At 43.0% G+C, this 15,228-nt stretch overlaps 1 protein-coding gene across 7 annotated transcripts in view; it reads right to left on the reverse strand.

Annotated features, from left to right (window-relative positions):
* The window catches only part of FRMD4A (FERM domain containing 4A), a 703,559-nt gene that overhangs the window by 253,451 nt on the left and 434,880 nt on the right, over positions 1 to 15,228 (reverse strand). The gene's annotated exons all lie outside the window — the stretch shown is intronic.

Genomic DNA, 15,228 nt, shown 5'->3' on the forward strand with positions numbered 1-15,228 from the left:
TGACACAGTCTCTCTTCAAAAAAAGAGAAACAGCCTGGGAGACTATCCCGACCGAGAACAATAACTCAATTCACACTGTATGTCTAAATGTTTATTACTTCAGGAGCTCAATTTGCCTTAGACACGTTTTCTTTTCTTTCTTTTTTTCTTCAGGAATTGTCAAAACACGGTTGATGAAATAAAGGGAGAGGCAGACAGGAGCACACGCTTAGTGAAGGTGGAAAAGCCAGCTTGTCTCAGAGGGAAACTTTCTCTAGAACTCACTCTTCCCTTGAATTCCCAGGATCCATCCATCCACCTAGCCATCCTTCAAGGGAGGGGCTGGTTCCCTGTTCACCCTGGTTTGATGGGGACTCTAGTGTACTGGCACCATTATTTCCAGGGCACTGGCAGGAGTGAAACTTAGAAACTTTATGTTATAATGAAAAGAAATCTCACACATCCTGTCTTCCCAGCTGATCTTACCAGACACAGCTTGTGTATTCTCTAAAGATCTCTGGGAAACACATCTGACAGCTTGAGGTCTGTCAATCAACAGAAGGTAAAGTGCATGTACAGATAGTGTAGGAGGGAAAGTTAACACCTATGATAAGGACTACCCATCTTATTTCAAGCTGTGGTGATCACCATGCTCCTGGCTGGAGGACTTGATTGTCTGAATCTGAGTAATGGGAAGCTGAAAGGGATGTTTCTGTAATTTTGAAGTCCTTGGGGATTGTTCTTCAGCAAAGCCCAGTTCTTTCATGCTGCCACTGAAACCCATCTCCTTGTGTTCTGAAGCCCTCAGGGGGAATATTATTCTTTAGAAGCAGGTTATTTCTGGTGCTGATTTGTTTACTGCAACACCTAGCAGGTGGGGATTAAAGAGATGTTCAAAAGTAACATTTCTCTTCAAACTGTTAGTTTGCATTCTTAGAAGAGTCTTAGGATTCCATCTACATCCACCTCCTGCCTTTCCACTGTGGCCATTGGAACTCTCAGTTTATCCTGAACTCAAGTTGACCCACAGTCAAAGCCTCTTTCCAGGTTCCCTAACTTACAAAACAGCATCCTTCCTCTCCCCTCAGGGAGAGAAGGACCTTTCCTCTCCTTCCTTTCATTCATCCTTCACCGTCAAGATATCACCAAGCCTGTCCTCATAAAGAGCTCTGGAAAGTTCCTTGAGACCAGCCCCTTGTCTGATTTCAGTGCCTGGTGCCGGGTGGTTAATCTTTGTGGCACGAGTAACCCATGCCCCTGGCCTTGGTCAGTGAGTATCACCTATCACCGTTGTGTCTCTAGCAACCTCCTGACTGGATCCCAGTCTTGTCTCTCAAACACATTGTCCACACCACCCAGAGTCATTCTGCTGAAACCCACATCTGATCACAGGACTTCTTTGCTTAAACCCATCCAGGTTTCCCTGGCTCTTAGAAATGAAGTCTTCACTTCTTCAGATGCCTGACAAGTCCTGAGCACCAAGCCTTCCTTATCCATCCATCCTTGTCTGTTGCCACCAGACCTCCACCAGACCTTTCTCCCCTTGAATTCCATAACCCGATTCCAGGTCCCCTAAGTTCCTGGTTCTCGCTCGCCCTGTTTTTCCCCCAGCAGCCAGTGACTGTAGAAGCGACTCAGATCATGTCATATCTCTGCTTACAACCATCCGGGATTCTCTCTGCTCCTGAAGCATCCACCCCATCGTCATCCCGTGTTATTCTCCAAGTCCCTCGCTATGTTTTGCCACCCAGGCCACTTTTCTGCCCATGAATGGCTCTTTCCTTTTCTTGGCTTTTGCGTGTCTTGTTTCTCCTGCCCAGAATGCTCACCTCCGCCCCTTCACTCTTTGTATTGCTGGCTCCTTGCCATCCTTCAGGTTTTAGCTCAAGTGCTGCCCCCTAGATAGCCTTCCCTGATCAGCACTTGGGAAGTGACCTCCCCATCTGCTCTTTGTATCATCAGCCTGTTTATTTCCTTCTTAACTAAGGTTGGTACTCACAGCTGCATGTTAAAGGCACAGACTAATGTCAGACTTCCAGACTTGGCTCTTGCCTCTGCCAGCTGCTAGTTGTGCAACCTTGGGAAAGTGTCTTAACCTCTCTGTGCCTCAGTTTTCTCAACTATGAAATGGGACTCATAATACTGCCAACCTCAATGAGTTGTTGTAAGGATTAAATGAATCAGTATATGTGAAAAACTTAGAACAGGACCAGGCAATATTAGTGTGTACATGTGAGGGCCTCTATGTGTTTTATTCTCACTCTGACCCCAAGGCCTGGGCTAGTACCTGATGCAGCTCTCTTTACCCCCTAAGTGTTTTGTGTTTGGATCCCAAACTGAGAATGGATAAAAATTTAGAAAAGGAAAAACTACATTTGAAGAATTTAAGTACTGAGAGAAATTGGCCATGGTTAAACTAGATTAATGAGATAAAAATTTAAAGTTAAATTATCTGGAGGTTAATGAAAATATGAAGGGAATCTATCCTCTCTTTCATCAGCAGTGATCCTTGGAGTTAATGGATGACAAGCTTTGCCAGTCCAAATTCTATAATGGTTTGTTTTCCGAAGAGAAGCCAGTTCCAACAGTGACAATTCAGGCAGTTTCTTGCAAAGACATGAAGAATCAAAGGACCTTGGCAAAGGGTTGGCCCATCGGCCAGCCCTAACCTGTGGTTGTGATGAAAGAATAGAGAATGTTTCCATTTTAAGCTCGAATGTGATGCTTTCTGCAGCATTAAACTGAAAAAAGAAACATAGAAGGCCAGTTTCTGGACATATGCCTTTGTGTTTTGCTTTCAGTACTGGGGAAGATTCAGAAGGAAGGAGAAATACTTTCCTTTGGTTGTTCCTGAGGGCAAGCAGGATTTTGAGACCTGATAATGTGGGATTCTCATACAGAGCTAGGGAGCTTTGTGTTGAAAGGAGTTGAAGTCTCCAGTAGAGGAGAGGTGCTCTGAAGCTTGCAAATGGGGGATGGAGAAAAGGGTGGAGAAAGGCAATAGCACACCAGGAAGAAGAAAGGGGTACCGCAAATGGAAAGATGCTTGCTGCATGTCTACAGAGTGCCTCAAGAGGGCGCTGCTCATCTGCCAGGGTAGCATGAGGACGCTGGTAAAGGTCGCAAATTCTAGGAGGTGTGTCTTAGGCACAGCAAAGGATCTTAGGCATGGAATCTTTGGCTTTAAAAATGGACCTCAACAGGACTTCCCTGGTGGTAAAGTGGTTAACAATCTGCCTTCCAATGCAGGGGACTCAGGTTCAATCCCTGGTTGGGGAACTAAGATTCCACATACCATTGGGAAACTAAGCCGGCGTGCTGCAACTACTAGAGCTCATGTGCCACAACCAGACAGCCCACACACCGCAAGGGAGGTCACACATGCGGCAACTAAGGCCTGCCGCAACCAAACAAATGAAAGTCACATAAAAGGGAGGCTTCCCTGGGAGCTCAGCGGGCAAGGAATCCTCCTGCAATGCAGGAGACCCTGGTTCAATTCCTGGGTCAGGAAGATCCCCTGGAGAAGGGAGAGGCTACACACCCCAGTATTCTTGGGCTTCCCTGGTGGCTCAGATGGTAAAGAATCCACCTACAATGCAGGAGACCTGGGTTCGATCCCTGGGTTGGGAAGATCTCCTGGAGGAGGGCATGGCAACCCACTCTAGCACTATTCTTGCCTGGAGAATCCCATGGACAGAAGAGCCTCGAGGGCTACAGTCCATGGGGTTGCAGAGTCAGAAATGACAGAGTGACTGAACAACAATATACATGGACCTTGTTCTCAGGTCCTTGAGCATTTCAGTGGCATCTCTGCTGGACCAATGACAAGAGACCCTTTTTATGTCATGAGGTCGAATGTGAGTTGGGGGAGAGGAGAAAATGAGTACATTCCTGCCACCTTGGTGAGAAATGACAGAGATTTAACTGGGCTTAGAGGAGTAATGGAGAAGGCACTGGCCACCCACTCCAGTACTCTTGCCTGGAAAATCCCATGGATGGAGGAGCCTGGTAGTCCATGGGGTGGCAAAGAGTCGGATGCAACTGAGTGACTTCACTTTCACTTTTCACTTTCATGCATTTGAGAAGGAAATGGCAACCCACTCCAGTGTTCTTGCCTGGAGAATCCCAGGGACGGGGGAGCCTGGTGGGCTGCCGTCTATGTGGTCGCACAGAGTTGGACACGACTGATGTGACTTAGCAGCAGTAGTAGCAGCAGAGGAGTAAACTAATATGACTTTTTTTTTTTATGCCCAAAGTTGCAGAGCAAAATTTATATACTCTTCACTAATAGAAAGTACCTGGTTCTCAATTCTGGGATCTCAAGTCACGGCTTTCTTAGCAAGCTCAGGGCAATACATGGAGCAGTTAGGAGAAGATGCCTCAGCTTGGATCTTAGCCAGAGTAGCTCAGATGGAGGAGAAAGATGGGCCCCACTCTTTCTTTTGTGTATCTGCCCAGCTGAGGACAGACACCAGCATGGGGTGGATCTGAGTTAGGGCTGCATAATCCTTCTGTAGGAACCTGTAACATGGAACAGCCCTAGAATCCTGCTCTGAAGGTGCAGTGTGACCTTGAACAAGTCTCTTAATTTTTTGGCACCCATTTCTTCACCTTTAAAACTGGCCTGATAGGGACTTCCCTGGTGGCCAAGACTCCTCACTCTTAGTGCAGGAAGCCTGGTTTCCATCACTGGTCAGGGAACTAGACTCCACATGCCACAACAAAAATCGAAGATCCTGTGTGCCACAACTAAGACCCAGCACAGCCAAATAAGTATTTTTGCAAAACCAGCCTAATAATCATTTCTCTCTCTAGCCTTATTAAGACCATGGATTCAATAGATATTAAATATTTTCAAAACCATACAACTGATCACAATTGATAGCTAACGTTATCTTGAGTATATACATTCTGCGCCATGCACCATGCTAAGAACTTTCCGAAACATTAGTTAATTTGATCATCACAAGAATCCTATAAGGTGGAAATTATTTATCTCTCTCTTCTACAGATGAGGAACCTGGGGTTTTAAAAGGTGAAATAACAAGTTGAAGGGACTGTGTTCCTCAGAGTCATCCTTTTGTGACTCTGAGCTCTTTTCTTCCAAGCTTGACCATTACATACTAATACACATGACATATACAGGCAATCTCAGTGAGCAGGGCCATGCACTTACTTTGATAGACACTTTTAATTGTGGATTGAGGGACTTCCCTGGCGGTCCATTGGTTAAGAATCTGCCTGCCAGTGTAGGTGACATGGATTCAATCACTGGTTGCTGCAGAGCAGCTAACTGGTTGGATCTCTTAGTTGCTGCAGAGCAACTAAGCATGTACACCACAACCACTGAAGCCCGCACCCTCTAGAACCTGTGCCCTGCAGCAAGAGAAGCCACTGAAATGAGAAGCCTGTACACCGCAACTAGAGAGTAGCTCCTACTTGTCAAAATTAAAAAAAGGCCACACGTGGCAATGAAAAGCGCGGTTCACCGTAATGAAGACCCAGCACAGACAACAATGAATAAATTTAAAACTTTAAAAGTTATGCATTGAGTCATGCTTGGAAGGCATCTAGGGAGAGGGTAGTATGTTGTATTGTTATATTAGTTCCTAACCTGTACCAAATAGACATTGTTTTACATTCCATTCATGTTTCTGGAGAACAAAAGCGGCATGTTTTCTTTCTACACTTTCGCCAGATTTTGAGGATAAAGCAAGACTCCTTTGGGGGCAGGTTAAAGTCCTTGACTGGCTTTAAGTAAACCTGATTATATTTTTATACCCAATCCTTTTTTCTTCTTACTCCCAGGTCAATTAAAGGCCAATTCTGAGCCACTTCAATCAAAAAGAATTATATCTCCTCTCCTGGCCTGACAGCAAGCACTTAAGTCCACAGTCCCTGGGGTAGATGAAGAACTCATCTAATAGCTGTGTTTTATGTCATTATTTTTTTTAAAATAGCAATGCCATTTTAAAATAGCTATGTTTTATAATCTTGTTATGTTCTCATTATATGAAATTGTTGCTTATTATTTTTCCTGTTTGGGAATCCTAATTTAGATTGCCTCAACTCAGGGCAGCAAAAACCCAGGGCAAGTCTTTGTGAAACACAGACAAGAATCAATCAAAACATCACAAGCTAATTAATGTCATTTGGAGCCCTGGGAGCAGCTGTATCACAGTGAGTACCATATTATAAAATTGGTGTACATCAGAAGTACACTCAAGGACATAGGTTAACTCTCTCACCAAACCCTTTCTGTTTATTTGCTCTGAAATATGTATTAACAATAGATAAGTCTTGGCACTTAATGCCAGATACTGCTTATGCACTTTACATACAACAACTCATTTAATCTTTTCAACAACCCTGGGGGGTCAGTGCTATTATTAATTCCATTTGGAGGGAAGGGAATAAGGCAGAGAGATGGTTTATAACCCACCTCAGATCCTATAGAGGACAAGTAAGCAACAACTAAATATCAAACTTAAGCGGTCTGAGTTCAGAGTTGAGATATTGACCCTCACTCAACTCACCGTCCAATGGTCAAGTATTAAATTAGGAGGCATTACTTCCCTTATTCCTAACACAGTGTCTATCAGCGAGAACTTAGTATTTGTTACTTGTGGGCCCATCACCGCATTATGAAAGGGCATTAAGAGAAATATTTGTGAAATTGAATGGAAAAAATTTTCAGCAAGTATTTCCCTTTCAGTTGAGACTTCTAATAGAGAAGCCTTTTGTGCAAGTGACGTCAATCATCAATCTCTCAAGCAAGCAAGAAGAATGTATTGGAACCATGAGCCAGTGTTGGGGGAAGGGGCCCAGGATTTAAGAGAACAGAGGCCCTTGTGCCCCGGGGGAGAAAGCAACTCAGTTTCCTGGACTTGAGGTGGGGCTGAAAACTGTCATTAAGTGATGACTTGTGATATGATGACTTTTCTTCTGCCATCAAGTATAGATCAGACCTACCCTAAGTTATAATGGCTAAGAATTCGCTATAGTTCACGTCATAAATAAAGTGGGCTCAGTGCAGCAGATTTCTAGGGTTCTGCTTCAAACAGGAAGTTGGTTAGGCTGTTTGCTGAGATGGGAATTGGATATGCAAGATTAGAACTCAAAAAGATTTATGGCTGGAAAAAGAAAAAGATTGGCAATACCTGTACACAGAGGAAGGAAATCCTAAAGGAAATCAATTCTGAATATTCATTGGAAGGACTGATGCTGAAGCTGAAGCTCCAATACTTTGGCCACCTGATGCAAAGAACTGACTCACTGGAAAAGACCCTGATGCTGGGAAAGATTAAAAGCAGGAGGAGAAGGGGATGACAGAGGACGAGATCATTGGATGGCATCACCGACTCGATAGACATGAGTTTGAGCAAGCTCCAGGAGTGATGATGGACAGGGAAGCCTGGCATGCTGCAATCCATCGGGTTGCAAAGAGTAGACACGACTGAGTGACTGAACTGTACACACAGGGCATTTAAACCTATGGCACTTGATGAGATTGTCCAGAAAAGATACCATAGAGGGAAAGAGGGCTCAGGATCTAGCACTCAGGTAGTGGTTCTCAGACTTAAGCCAGCATTGGGATCACCTGGAAGACTGATCACAACTGATCCCCTGCATCTCACCTTCTCCAGCGAACTGCCCCCACCCCCCGCCACCTCACAACAGAGTTTCTACTTCATAGATCTACTTCACAGATCTGGGTTGGTGGTGCAAGAATCCGCATTTATTTTTTTTAACTTTGTATTTTGTATTGGGGTATAGCCAATTAACAATGTTGTGATAGTTTGAGGTGAACAGTGAAGGGACTTAGCCATACATATACATGTATCCTTTCTCTCCCAAACTCCCCTCCAATCCAGGCTGCCACACAACATTGAGCAGAGTTCCAAGTGCTATACGGTAGGTCCTTGTTGGTTCTCCATTTTAATTATAGTAATGTGTACATGTCCATACCAAACTCCTTAACTATCCCTTCTCCCCATCCTTCTTCCCCAGCAATCATAAGTTTGGATTATGATTTCTGATCAGTTCCCAGGATGTTGATGCTGCTGGTCAGCGAGCATCACTCTTCTGACACTGTGGCCTTGGCTTTGCTCCAGGCACCCTGGCCTCCCCACTGTTGTTCAGACCCTTCAAACTCCGTCTGTCCCAGGGCCTTTGCATGGCCTGCTGCCTGGAATGCAGCTCCCCAGATATCAATGCAATCAAGTCCAAACCTTTTTCAGGTCCCTGCTCAAATGTCACCTTCTTAAAGAGAGACTTTCTGACCATCTTTTTTTTTTTTTTTCTAATAGTGAGACATGGAAGCAAGTTTTCTTTCTTTTTCTTAGTGGTGATTTAGTTTTTCAAATGCCAAACTCACTATGATCTATGACCATCTTTCTTAAGAAAGTAACTCCTCTCACTCACTCTCCTGCTTCTGCCCTTCACCCTCACCCCTTCCCTGTTTTTCTTTTTCTCTAGGTTGCCCTTCTCACCTTCTAACAGACTATATGACTTATTTACTTGTGTGTTTTGTTCATTATCAGTCCCTCCCAGGAGAGGAGGGATTATGTCTTTTTTTCTTTTTTGCTGACTCTCTCAAGCCTAGAACTGTCCCTGGCACATATCAAATGTTCAACAAATATTCATTAAAGGATGAACTTAATGAAGGAATAAAGATTCTTGCCTGTAGAACTGTAGATTTAAGAATTTAATTCTGGGACTTCCCTGGCAGTCGAGTGGTTAAAACATTGGAATGTAGGGGGTGCAGGTTTGATCCCTGGTCAGGGAACTAAGATCCCACATGCTTCCTGGTCAAAAAACCAAAATGTGAAACAGAAGCAATGTTATAACAAATTCAATGAAGACTTTAAAAATGGTCCATATCAAAAAGAACCTTTGAAAAAAAAGAATTTAATTCTGATGGAAATTCTTTATAAATGGTTTCTTCCATGTCAAAAATGAAATATGATCATGTTGTTCCATTATGAGAGGAAAAAAAAAAATCTCCTCTCATACCTGGAGGTAAAGTCCAAGATCTTTGATATATTCACCAGTAGGCCCTGGCTGGGCTGGGACGTGACAGGGAACACACTCTGAGGTAGTTCCCATCCTCCTGTTGCCTATCTGGTTAACACACCCTTGCTCTATAATAAACACCTGGTTAACAACACTCTCTTGCTCTATAATAGCCTATGCATATCTCTGCCCACTTTAACTGCAACCATTTCTGCATTTGTCCTCATGCCTCACTCAGGATTTCCTCCAAGGTAGGAATCATGGTGGTGCTTATTTTTGTTTTTATTTTATTTGAAGTCCTACAACGTTGTTCATCTGTATACAGTATATTTAATGTTGCTTTATCACCATTTTTTGGCTAAGCATTATGATCATTATCCAGCAGATTTTTTTAAGTGAATCCATTCAGCTAATAAAACACAGAAGAAGCATCTGTGATGGTAGGAAACAGCATCTGATCAGTGTTTATATGCAATTCCCTATAATTGTTTTAATAAAAGTGGCCTAAATTATAGTCAATCTGAAGCTATAAATGAGCTCCGTCGCTCATAAATGAGCCAGGGCGAATTGTGCACCGTTGGCACCGTTGGCGGTGTGGAACTTCTGCACTGTGTTCTAAAGATTCCTAAAAGCATTCATGGAGGCCTGATGAAAACACTTAATAATCCTGCAGCTGTAAATTCTATCTTGAAATGGATATTTTTCCATCTCCCCTCTCTGTCTCTACTTAGTAAACTCTAAACCATTTTGATGTTGACTTTCCAAAACACAAGGTTCTTCCTTGGTCTATATTCTTTTATATTCTTCTTGAATGGCGTCTTGGGAAGACACTTAAGGGTGCTTTCTTGGATTCCACCCTTTTTCTCATTCTTTCAAAAGTGCAAAATAAAGAAATTAACACTGTGGTCTGAATAGCTGAGGATGTGAGAGTCACTCAGTCGTGTGTGACTCTTTGTGACCCCATGGACTAAACAGTCCATGGAATACTCCAGGCCAGAATAGTGGCATGGATAGCCATTCCCTTCTCCAGGGGATCTTCCCAACTCAGGGATCGAACCCAGGTCTCCCGCATTGCAGGCAGATTCTTTACCAGCTGAGCTACCAGGGAAGCCAGAGGTGGGGATGCTTGAGGGCAATTTTGGTCTTGAGTTCTCAGTAGAGGAGTGGATACAGCAGAGACAAAGGAAACTACCTTGAGAATCTTCAGAGGATGCCTTCTGTGCTATTTGCAAAGAAAATTCCCTTGGAAATGGTTACAACCTAAACTGGGATCAGACAATAATAATGATAATGGCTATTATTTACTGAATGGCACCAGGAACATTATGTGAATCATTTTTAATTCCTGCAGCAATACTGCAAGTAAGTGTTGAGTCCAGCCCCAAGGCCACAGGTGGGAGGCCTTGCCCCAAGGCCACAGAAGTGGAGCCCAGAACCAAGGCTACCTCTGAAGGTGGCTGAGCCCCTTTGTAACTGTTGCCAAAAGCCCCCTTGACTACTGCCAGCAGGCTTCCTGACCCCAAATTTGGCAAAAATGCCCACCCCAGTAGTCACTCTATGGCACCCTAACCAATCACCTACTGCCAACCTTCCAGCAGGAATTTTCTTTGTCTTGAGGTTATAAAAATTGGTTATTAACCCACGAAAAATGGTTGACTCTCCTTGGTCTGTCAGGAGGTTGGCCCACTGCACTCGCAGTGCCCACATTATTTCTGCTGTTTATTCTTAATAAACTCACTCCGTTATGAAATGCTGCATGTCTGGAAATTCTTTTCCAATCTGTGCTTGGACAATTTCCATTATATAGATCCAGAAAATGAGGCTCAGAAACATTAAGTAACTTGCTGAAAGTTCATACCCAGAAAGAGGCAGATTTGAATCCAGGCATCCTGGAATGCAAGGTCAAGTGGGCCTTAGGAAGCATCATTACAAACAAAGCTAGTGGAGGTGATGGAATTCCAGTTGAGCTCTTTCAAATCCTAAAAGATAATGCTGTGAAAGTGTTGCATTCAATATGCCAGCAAATTTGGAAAACTCAGCAGTGGCCACAGGACTGGAAAAGGTCAGTTTTCATTGCAATCCCAAAGAAAGGCAATGCCAGAGAATGCTCAAACTGCCATACAATTGCACTCATCTTACACGCTAGCAAAATAATGCTCAAAATTCTCCATGCCAGGCTTCAACAGTATGTGAGCCATGAACTTCCAGATGTTCAAGCTGGATTTAGAAAAGGCAGAGGAAACAGAGATCAAATTGCCAAAGCACTGGGTCATTGAAAAAGCAAGAGAGTTCCAGAAAAAGATCTGCTTTATTGACTATGTCAAAGCCTTTGACTGTGTGGATCACAACAAACTGTGGAAAATTCTTCAAGAGATGGGAATACCAGACCACCTGACCTGCCTCCTGAGAAGTCTGTATGCAGGTGAAGAAGCAACAGTTAGAACTGGATGTGGAACAACAAAATGGTTCCAAATCAGGAAAGGAGTACATCAAGGCTGTATATTGTCACCCTGCTTATTTAACTTACATGCAGAGTACATCATGAGAAATGCTGGACCGGACAAAGCACAGACTGGAATCAAGATTGCCGGGAGAAATATCAATAACCTCAGATATGCAGATGACAGTACCCTTATGGCAGAAAGTGAAGAAGAATTAAACAGCCTCTTGATGAGAGTGAAAAAGTTGGCTTAAAACTCAATATTCAGAAAACTAAGATCATGGCATCTGGTTCCATCACTTCATGGCAAAAAGGTGGAGAAACAATGGAAACAGTGAGAGACTTTATTTTCTTGGGCTCCAAAATCACTGCAGATGGTGACTGAAGCTATGAAGTTAAAAGACACTTGCCCCTTAGAAGAAAAGCTATGACCAACCCAGACAGCATATTGAAAAGCAGAGACATTACTCTGCCAACAAAGGTCCATCTAGTCAAAGCTATGGTTTTTCGAGGGGTCATGTATAGATGTGAGAGTTGGACAATAAAGAAAGCTGAACACCAAAGAATTGATGCTTTTGATCTGTGGTGTTGGAGAAGGCTCTTGAGAGTCCCTAGGACTGCAAGCAGACCCAACTAGTCCATCCTAAAGGAAATCAGCCTTGAATATTCATTGGAAGGACCTATGCTAAAGCTGAAGCTCCAATACTTTGGCCACCTGATGTGAAGAACTAACTCATTGGAAAAGACCCTGATACTGGGCAAGATTGAAGGCAGGAGTAGAAGGCGATGACAGAGGATGAGATGGTTGGATGCCATCACCAACTTGATGGACGTGAGTTTGAGTAAGCTCCAGGAGTTGGTGATGGACAGGGAGGCCTGGCATGCTGCAGTCCATGGGGATGAAAAGAGTTGGACATGACTGAGCGACTGAACTGAACTGAATTGATGGCAAATAACATAATTTTTTTTCAACAAATTATAGGAATGTTCTTATTGAGCCCAACAGCCACTGGAACCAGTAAATAATCATATACACAGCTGGGCACCATCTGTGACAAAACAGCTGTATCACACCATTTTGCCCTGTGCCTGCACCAGTAGCCACTGAGTCATTTATCAAGAATGCTCTACTTATAAGCCTCTGGGAGTTTCATGGCAAAAATCTAGTATTTTTAAAATTTGTCTTTTTAAGAAAACTTTAAGAAAAGGAAAAGCATCTCAGAAATTTGACTTTTAAAAAGAGTAGCTTGCTGAGCCGGAGAAGGCAATGGCACCCCACTCCAGTACTCTTGCCTGGAAAATCCCATGGACGGAGGAGCCTGGTGGGCTGCAGTCCATGGGGTCGCTGGGAGTTGGACACGACTGAGCGACTTCACTTTCACTTTTCACTTTCATGCATTGGAGAAGGAAATGGCAACCCACTCCAGTGTTCTTGCCTGGAGAATCCCAGGGATGGGGGAGCCTGGTGGGCAGCCGTCTATGGGGTTGCACAGAGTCGGACACGACTGATGCGACGCAGCAGCAGCAGCAGCAGCAGCAGCAGCAGCAGCTTGCTGAGCATACCTTTTCCCTCAGCCAGAGGAAACTGCTGGCTGAAATTTTCAAACTCAGAGATGAATTGTTAGTTTTCTTCATGGAATGCAAATAAAAACAAACAAACAACCGCCCCCGCCCCCAAACTACAGCCTTTAAAAGGAACCCTAGTACATTGTTGATGGGAATGTAAATTGGTGCAGCCATCCTGTCCCTCCACTCATGAAGCTGCCATTCTAGTGGAGGAGGCAGGCAATAAACAAATAACTGAGTAAGTACATAGTTTATGAGATGGGAATGGCTGTGGTCAGGAGGGAGGTATATCATGTGGAAGCTGGAGTGTAGAGAGAGGGCAGAGCCACCGAAAGGCGACTGTAATGAGTGGGTAAAGAGGTCTGGAAGGTGAGATGAGGCTTGACCATATGTATACCCAACACTTCTCTATCTCCCTGGGGCACATTTGCATCCTGCAAAAGAGAAGAAGGCCATGGGCAAGATGAAGAGCTATCAAGTGACTCAGCTGTGGCCCCTGCTGTGCCCAAGAAGGGGAAGGCACCAGTGGACACCTCCTGTTCTAAAGGTATCCTGGTTTCCATTTTGCTAAGGCTAATCAACAGGGTATACCTTAGTTTCAGTGAAACATTTTACAAAGTTCCTCATATATACCTGAATTCTATAATTGTAACATGAGGTCTGAAAACATTCAAAAAGGAGTGTATCTTGGTGTCTGTATAGCCAAAGGTATGGTTTTTCCAGTAGTCATATATGGATGTGAGAGTTGGATCATAAAGAAGTTGGAACGCTGAAGAATTGATGCTTTTGAATTATGGTGCTGGAGAAGACTCTTCAGAGTTCCCTGGACTGCAAGGAGATTAAACCAGTCAATCCTAAAGGAAATCAACCCTGAACATTCATTGGAAGGATGAATGCTGAAGCTCCAATACTTTGGCCACCTGATGCAAAAAGCTGACTTATTTGAAAAGACCCTGAGGCTGGGAAAGACTGAAAGCAAAAGGAGAAGGGAGAGCCAAGCATGAGATGGTTAGATAGAATCACTGACTCAGTGGACATCAGTTCAGTCACTCAGTCGTGTCTGACTCTTTGTGACCCCATGGACTGCAGCACGCCAGGCTGCCCTGTCCATTTTACCAACTCCCAGAGCTTATTCAAACTCAACGACATGAATCTGAGCAAACTCTGCGAGATAGTAGGGGACAGAGGAGCCTGGTGGAAAGAGTCAGACATGATTTAGCAACTGAACAACACATCTGGGGGAGGGATAAATTAGGAGTTTGGGATTAACATATACACACTACTATATTTAAAATAGATAACCAACAGGGACCTACTGTGTAACACAGGGAACTCTGTCCAATGTACTATAATAACTTGAATGGGAAAAAAAGTTGAAAAAGGGTATATGTATATGTGTTTAACTGAATCACTTCGTTGTACACCTGAAACTAGCAACATTGTTAATCAACTATGCCCCAATATAAAATAAAAATCTGAAATAAAATAAAAATTAAAACAAATAGGAGTATACTCTTACCATGGGCAAGTTCATAACTCATAAAATAACCATGTGCAAAGAATGTCAATTAATGAAATCATACACTAAATATTAAGTAACTGTATTCAATATGCCTGTGATGAGTACTGACAGTAAAACCATTATCAACAGTATGCTAAATTAGTATTATTGACTAATATCAATAATCAATGGCATTCAATATTACTCAAAATAATAACAGTTGTAGTCTAAAAAATGAGTTTTATTGGTCCCTGGTTGTGTGGCACAGAACCTTGTTCATGTACAGATATATACATGATAACTATTTTTAGTAATCCCTTGGTTGTAATTATGAAGAATTCTTATCAGATTTTCAAAATGACCAAAATGTAAAAGAGAGCTAAAAAGCAGAATTCATAAAGGTCTGAAAAGCTTTATGAGAATGATGGATTTAACAACAGGAAATATGGGTTTAACCAAACCAACTATATATACATAGGATGAGAAAAAGCAGTTAGTATTAAAAAAAAAATTCTGAATTTTGTTGATGATACACTTAATTAGGAACCTGGAGTGTTATAGGGTTGGCTCAAAGTCTAGTGAAATATTAGTAAACAAAATAAACCAGAGTGTTAACTGAGGGATTTATAGGACCTATTCAGAACATATGCGAATTACTGAGTCTAATTTCATGGGCTTCATTTTAAGATGAATGCTTGCAATTTTAACTGTGTCAAGATGAACATAA

The sequence above is a fragment of the Ovis aries genome, chromosome 13 (assembly GCF_016772045.2).
Source record: "Ovis aries strain OAR_USU_Benz2616 breed Rambouillet chromosome 13, ARS-UI_Ramb_v3.0, whole genome shotgun sequence".
NCBI classification, from domain to species: Eukaryota; Metazoa; Chordata; class Mammalia; order Artiodactyla; family Bovidae; genus Ovis; species Ovis aries.